This window comes from Balaenoptera ricei, chromosome 13, assembly GCF_028023285.1.
Source record: "Balaenoptera ricei isolate mBalRic1 chromosome 13, mBalRic1.hap2, whole genome shotgun sequence".
Classification (NCBI taxonomy): Eukaryota; Metazoa; Chordata; class Mammalia; order Artiodactyla; family Balaenopteridae; genus Balaenoptera; species Balaenoptera ricei.
In genome coordinates this window covers 80,334,244-80,342,344 of record NC_082651.1, presented here as the reverse complement: position 1 = coordinate 80,342,344, position 8,101 = coordinate 80,334,244, and positions in this window count along the sequence as shown.

The window sequence follows — 8,101 nt, the reverse complement described above, 5'->3', positions numbered from 1 at the left end:
CAGTAGTGTGGGTATGTCAATCTCAATTTCCCAATTTATCCCTGCCTCCCCCCCCCAGTAACCATAAGTTTGTTTTCTATATCTGTGACTCTATTTCTGTTTGTAAATAAGTTCATCTGTATCCTTTTTTTTTTTTTTTTTTAGATTCCGCATATAAGCGATATCATATGGTATTTGTTTTTCTCTGTCTGACTTGCTTCACTTAGTATGATAATCTCTAGGTCCATCCATGTTGCTGCAAATGGCAATATTTCATTCTTTTTATGGCTAATATTCCATTGTATATATGTACCAAAAGAGAATTGCCTAGAGAGCCTCCGTGCACATTCCTTCGACACTGACTTTTTACTCAGAACTTTCCACGGGAAAGAGGCCCACTCCTGAATTGAGGAAGCTTCGCCTTGCCTGGCTTTTCTTGCGAGGCACTGCCTCCGGTTCTCGTCCTACCTCTCTGATTATTCTGACTTCTCTTTCTCCAGCCCCTCAGTCCCGTTGGTCCCCAGCCCTCTTCCCTCCTTGATGGTCCCTCCCTCAGAGGATGGGCCCACTGCTATAGCTCCTACTACCTCTTCAAAGTTGTTGACCTGAAAACTCCAATCCTCAGGTTCCTATCTCCCAACAGCCCTCTGGGCACTGGTGCTTGTACAATACATGCAGTTAGGGTCTGCAAATTTAAATTCCCAAGTGCAAACTTTGTCCTCCTCCTGGACTTCCCTGTTTCTGCCAACACCACCATCCAGTGCAAGTGGGGCCTTCAAAACCCCACGCTGGCCCCAAAATGCTCAGAGTCACTCTCAGAAATGGGCACTCTCAGAATTCATTCCTGAACTGCCCTTTCCCCCACCCATGCCCGTTTCCCCCAGCCTCGCTGCTGCCGCCCATCCCTCTTTTTCAGGCTGCCCCTCCAGCACCAGGCACAGATGGACCTTCCCTGGCTGGGAAGCTTCTTGCTATTTCCCAGCCTCAGACTTGGGTTCCCTCCTTCACCAAGATGGAGAAACAGACCACCCCCCTCCAGCCAGGTCCTGTGTCCACACACTGTTCTCTGCTCATGGCAGCCCCCAGGTACCCAGCTCGTGTACCTTTCAGACAGATGCCATCAGTTGTCCAGGCTAGAACGCCCAGAATTGGCTTTAACTCCTCCTTGTCCTTCAGTGCCCAGATGCACTCACTCTTCTGGTATAATGACTCTGGAATCTCTCTCTTTAGTTCCTTTACCCTTGTTTGTCATCACCCTCAAACATACCGATTACTCGCTCCCTCCACGGGCTCCCCTGAGCTGTGGTCCCACTTCCATTCCAGTGCTGAACACTTGGCCGTGAGTCTGTCTCCTACCACACTGTGAGCCTGGAGTTGGGGCTCATCAATCTTGTACCCCTAGTGTTGAGCAAAGGCTTCTTTATAGCATAGGCGCTCAATAAATGAAGAACTGAATGAGTGCCTGCCTGCAATGTGCAAAATCTGATGTGAAGTGCTAGGTGGACCCTGAGCTTGCCCCTTGGGAACGGCTGGATATGGACATACAAGATGGATAACGGCAGCAGGACACCAAGGGAGAGGTCCAGACTGAGTGCTGCAAGACTTCTAAGAAAGAAGAGGTGACCAGAGGCTGGGGCTTCAAAGGCATCCAGTAAAACAGGCAGACTTAGATAAGTAGAAAGAGTGTGAGGTTAATGCAGGGAAGAGAAGGGGAACAGAGAGGAGGGTTCAAGAGGCAAGATGGCACTTGGCTTATAAGAGACAGTAAGTAGACCTGTTTGGGGAGGCCAGGCTGGAAAAATGGGCTGGAGTCCAATTGCAGGGTCAGAAAAATACCAGGCTAATGGCAATAATTTAGCTAACTTTTATTGAGCACCTACTAGATACCAGACACTAATCTATGTTTCATTTGTGAATTATCTTGCTTATTCCTTACAAACTTCTGAGGTAATTACTGTGATTACAGCCATTTTATAGATGAGGAAACTAAGGCACAGGATGATATTATATTACTTGTCCAGGGCCACTCAGTGATCAAGTGGTAGAGCAGCGCTCAAACCCAGAAAGATTGATGCCAGGTCTCACACTCCTATCCACTATCCTCAGCAGCCTCTCAGGCTAAGGCTTGGTCTTTATCCTGAAGGAAGCAAGGGGATATTAAAAGTGGGGGGGGGAGGGGTTGGGCAGGGAGAGGAGAGGGAGAAGTGTCATGAAACCACTGGGGCTTGGGGAATATTCATCTATGCGCACTCTTTAGGGTGGATCGGAAAAGGAAAACCTGACGTCTGCAGGGTTAATTCAGAGGAAAGGGACAAAACAGTGCTCTGGGTCTGAATTCCATATCACTACTTATTAGGCACCTTGGTCCTTTCTTGGGGACTCAGTTTTCCCATCTGTAAATTGATAGGAAGGACTGGGGTCCCTTCCGGCTCTGAGGTTCTATGGTTTTATGAGGATTTTGTGATATGAGGAGATGGCCGGCTGAATTCATCCATGGCGTAGAATCAGCCAGGCCTCAGCTCCAGCCCCACAGTCTTTATGGAGCCTTCCTGATACAGCCTCTGACTCGCATGCCCTTGTTGTCAGCACCACACATTGGTCACTTGACGTGAACAGCCTCAAACCTTTAGGGGACTCTGAGGGTTGTCCTCAACTGAACCCACAGCTCCTGGAGGTCAGCACACTCTCATACTTCCCTGGGCTTTTCTCTCAGCATCTGACTCTGTGCACAAACACCACAGATCTGAAAGATATCCTGAATTTTGAATAACCCCCAGCTGTGCAGGCCCGAGGTTACCTTGCCTGTGTTTTTAGGGCGCCATTTACGTCGTGCATCAGGTAACCGGGACATATTCCTATGACAGAGTTCCCACCTGTGCTGGCGTTGTACCCTTGTCATAGGCCCCTTCCTTGCGTTCAAGGCACAGCAATGCTACTTCTTGGCTGAGTGATCCTTATTCTTTTTTTTTTTTAAACCCTATTTTCTTTTTAATTAATTAATTTATTTATTTATGGCTGTGTTGGGTCTTCGTTTCTGTGCAAGGGCTTTCTCTAATTGTGGCAAGCGGGGGCCACTCTTCATCGCGGTGCGCGGGCCTTTCACTATCGCGGCCTCTCTTGTTGCGGAGCACAGGCTCCAGATGCGCGGGCTCAGTAATTGTGGCTCACGGGCCCACATGCTCCGCGGCATGTGGGATCTTCCCAGACCAGGGCTCGAACCCGTGTCCCCTGCATTGGCAGGCAGACTCTCAACCACTGCGCCACCAGGGAAGCCCGATCCTCATTCTTTTTAGTGTCCCTTATCTGTAAAATCAGACTAGTAATACCTACTTCCTAATGTGATTGTGAGGATTAAATAAGACAGTATGTGTTGATGCATGTTGATGCATTTTACGAAATGCTATCTAAATATAAAGTAATGTACAATAAATCCTACAAGGCGCTGAACTAGGTTTAAGTTCTGACTCCAAAGAGAACTAGCTATTTAATCTGGACTAGCCATTTAATTTCTAGTCTCTTCCATCTTCATATGCACGATCTCCCTTTAAAATCCCTGTGGTCATCTTGACCTGCCTATTCTCACCCCTCCCCACTCCCAGGCTCTGGCAATCGATTTCCTTCTCCGCCTTCAAGGCCTGGATTAAAACCCTAATGCCCACTCAAGTCAGAATTGATTCTCTCTTTTTCTGGGCCATCAGTTTAGATAATTTACACTCTCCTGCAACTGGCTTCATCCTGATTATATATCCATCTTCCTCTCTAGACCAAGGGTCAGCAAACTTTTCCTGTAAAGGTCGAGATGATAAATATTTTGGACTTTGTAGGTTATATGGTTGCAACAACCTGATTCCACTACTGTAGCATGAAAGCAATCATAGACACTGTGTAACTGAATGGACTTGGCTGTGTTCTAATTAAGCTTTCTTCACAAAAACAGGCACTAGACCAGAACTGACCCAAGGGTCATACTTTGCTCACCCTGCTCTAGACTGTCAGTTCCCTAAAGTACTGACAAGCTTTTATTCTTCTCTGTGGCTTCACGTGTAGCCTCAAGGCCAAGCACAGAGTTTAGCCCCCAGAGGTCTCAAATAATTTATAAATTAATAAATAGCAGTAATAATAATAGTGTCCTTTTACTGAAGCCTTATCAGGTGCAAAATACTTGGAACTCTGTAACAAAGGTATTTATTATTTCATTCTACAGATGAGGAAAATGAGAGATTAAGGACTTTGCCTGCAGAGCTGGTAAGTAGCAGAGTCACACGAAGGTCTGTGCAAATCAAACCCACCAAACCCACGTGTGTTTGCAAATGTTAATTGGAATGCATTTGAGTGGTGCGGTCGAACTAGGTGTCCTCTAGTTTTCCTGGCAAAGTCAGCAGAAGATTCTTTACGGCCCAGCCTGGCTTCCCACGCAATCACGGGCTGCCCCACCGGGCTGTGGGGAGGCACCACCTGACATGCTCATCTGTCTCCTCCTCGCTTGCCCAGCGCCAGTCCCCACATCTGCTCGGGCACACAGCTCAGCAGCGGGCACCGTGAGACTTCTGTGAGTGTGAACAAAGCCTGCCTTGGGGGGCTGGGCCCCTCTGTGCACCAAGAGCCTGCCCCATCCCATCCCCCACGTTCTCTCTCAGGAGCCCAGGGTGTGAGAACCATCGCGGTGACCTCCCGACTGCTGGAGTGGGACTGCCATCCCAGGCTCTTCAAGAGACAAAGGGAATTTATGGGAGGAGGGAGAGCAGGAGGTGGGGTTGAGGGCCAGATCTGAGTTTCATTATCTAACTTTCTGTTCCCTAGGTCTGTCTCAAATCACTTAGAATCCCAGGCCTTAAAAGGAGAGAGGGAAAGAGAGAGAGAGAAAGAGAAAGAGAGAGAGAGAGAGAGAGGAAGCGGGCCATTTATAAGTAAATGGTCCTCCCAGACGTTCCAGGAGTGGGGAACAACGTGAAGAGTCCAGGCTGAAAGCAGGTAGTAGAAGACGATGCTTGGAAGTACACAACAGAATTTAATCTCTACACTTCTAGGAGCCACTAAAGCATTGGCTCAAGCAACTGAGATTGTGGAAAAGTCCCTGAAGCAGTGGTCAGGGAGAGTGGAGGAAACCAGTTAGGAAGCTGCTGTCGTAGGTGAACTGTTCAGAGGCCCTGAGGTAGGGTGACGACGCAGTGGGAATGGGGACTGAGCTCCCCTTGTTCTTTGCTAGCACTACCCGTGCTCCCCACCTGTTCCTTCTACTTCCTCTCATCTTTCATTCGTTCAACAAATATCAGCTGAGCTCTACTATGTACAGACACTGTGATAAACACGGATACACCTGTTCCATTCTCTCTCTTCCCCATCTTTTCCCTTTCCTTCCTTCTTCATGCCTCGCAGTCTCTCTTTCCTTTCACCAGCTCCTTGCTTCCCCGACATCCTCCTTTATGCTACTTTTCCAACTGGAATTCAGGGGCAGAGGCCCAACCCCCATCTCCTCCCCAGGCGCAGGGGGCTGGGTGGAACCACTGGATGGAGACCGTGCACAGGGGCTCCTCAGAGCTCAAAGTGAGCAGCAATGTGGTCTGGAGACCAAACAAATGCATCCAACCCCCCCACCCATCCGGTGTAAACATACACACCGCACACCCTTACCTCATCATAAACCAGAAAAAAGACAGAAAAATACCACCCCCTCCAAGGTACGCATCAGTGACCTCACTATCAGTTTAGTGGGGTCACTAAACTCAGCTGGTATATTAGTTAGGGTCCAACCAAAAAACAGAAAGCACTGAACACTCACAATGAGGGGGATTTAATGCACAGAATGAGTTACATGAGTGACAGAGGAGCTGGTAAATCTATCAGGGGATGATGAGGCAGCCCTGAGCGGCTGGAAGCAACTATCACTCCCAAGGACTAGAGGGACGAGGAAAGAGAGAGGCAGCGTTACCTGAGCCCAGGGGCGAGGGTCACCTGCCAAAAGCTGGAATAGTAGCAGACCTATCTGGCCGGTACCAGAGACCCAAAAGGAGTCACTGCCAAAAATGCCCTAGCTTCCCACCAACACCTCCGACTGGTCAAACCCATCCAGAAGCCACTGACACGGAGCCTCCAGTGGTTAACCTCCCTGTGATTCAGAGCAGAGCAAGAGATCCGGAAGCAAATGGGCTCAACTGGTTTGGCTTTGCATCTTCTCTTACCATGTACCTGTGCCAGGCCTCCAGAAGCCCACCTTGCTTTGCCTTTGATCCACAGGTTTTAGACCCGGGAATCAAAGAGAAGCCACTTTCATCCTGGTGGCCAGGTGTCACTCTGGGCTCCATTTCCCTACCCCCTTGGATCTTGCCTTCTGGATGTTCAAACTCGCTTGTTTCCATGACATCTTGCTTCCTTCCTTCCTCCTCCCTCCCTTCCTTCTTTTCTTCCTTCCTTCCAGTATCCCTCATTCACACATTTGATTATGTGTGGATCACCCTCTATGCATCAGGCACTGTGCTGGGCACTGGCCACATTTTGGAGGATGAGAAATACTCCCTGCCCTCCAGGAGCTCACAGTCTAGTGACAATTCCATATATAACCCGCAGAAGTAAAGGCAGGGGTGGTCACTTCTGCCTGGGGAATGGTCAGGGAAGGCTCACAGAGGCGCCAATGTTTAAGTTGAATCTTGAAGAACATTTCACAGCTAAGTAAGAAGAAGTAGGGCTTTAACAGCATATTCAAAGATCTGGAGGCAAGAAAGAGTTATAATCCAGTGGGGCAGAGAGTGTGAAGGTGGGACAGACAATGGGTAACATCTAATAGACAGGCGGGGCTCATTGCTGGAGGGCCATGTGGGAATATTTCTCCTGGGAGCTATCAAAGGGTTTTAAACAAGAGAGGAAGCTTATCAGAACTGAACTGCGGAAAGATCAATCTGGCTACAGCATGGAGGCGGACTGGGGTGAGACCTGACGCTGGAAGACCAGGGAGGAAACTGGCGTCTGTGCAGGAGTCCAGGCAAGCCAGGCAAGGTGACACCAGCATCTCTGGGAGAAATCCTCAAGGACCTGGTCATAGTCAAGGTTTGATTATTTGAAAAGAAGGAAAAGAAAAGAGAAGGAAAGAAAAAAGAAAACCTGCTGGGAGAAAGTCAAGCTTTTTTCCAGTAAATCAGTTGTCAGGGGCTTGGGTTGCTAAGCTACAGGGAAAATGGAACAGCCCGCTCTAAAAGGAGCTTTTGGGGGAGGTGGGTGTAATCAGTCAGGGTGCTCCCTCCTCCAGGCCCAGAGGAGGGGAGGGTGGGTTCTCCAGGAAGGACCCACAGAGTGCAAATGGCAGCAGCACAGCAGCGAGAGGAGGCTTCAGGGCCTTGGCTGTGTCTGAGATGCGAGCTGCGTGTGCATCTCATCAGCTACTCACCGCGGCTGCTGTGCACAATGCTCCCAGGCCAGTGAGCACAGGGGGGTTCCCCTATGTGGGGGTCACAAGCTCCCATCAGTCTTTTAACGTGTTTTCAGGCCATGGAGGTGTGGGTTTTTCTGCATCTCTACTCTTCCAGGTTTGCCCTGTGTAACCAAAGAGGCTTTTTTTTTTTTAAATCAATTTCATCGTCCAATGACTTAACTACTATCACCTGTAGCTTCTTAAACAAAATTCAGAGAACAGGGGTGGAGAGAGTTGTACCGCAGCAAGAAGGCCATCAGTGGAGGCTCAGTTTACTTTCCAGCGTCTTAAATTGACGCATTTGCCCCTGGATCTCAAACTTGAAGCAAGAAGGCCTGGGGTCTTGTAGGGGGCTCATCATCAGGTCTGGTCACACTGTTTGTGGCCAGGAGCTCCAGGTGCACATTCCTGGGACTCTGTTGCCCTATCCAGGCCCAGCACACACCAGCTTTGCGTTTATAATAGTTGCTCGGAGACAAAGTATAATACTCTTCAAGGTCAATCATGTCCCACCTCCCTCCTTCTCTGACATGCAGATCAGAGAACATCCCCCTGGATGTTCTCATCCCCCTGGACCACATCTCCCTGGACCAAGTGCTCCTGGAGGTAACTGTTTAGGGAGCTGAAGTCAGTGTAAGCTGCCTCCCAGGATCAGACCCCGAGAAGTGAGCACAGTGATGGGGTGCCTGGAAATAGAGAAACCAGAGGAGCAAAAGACAG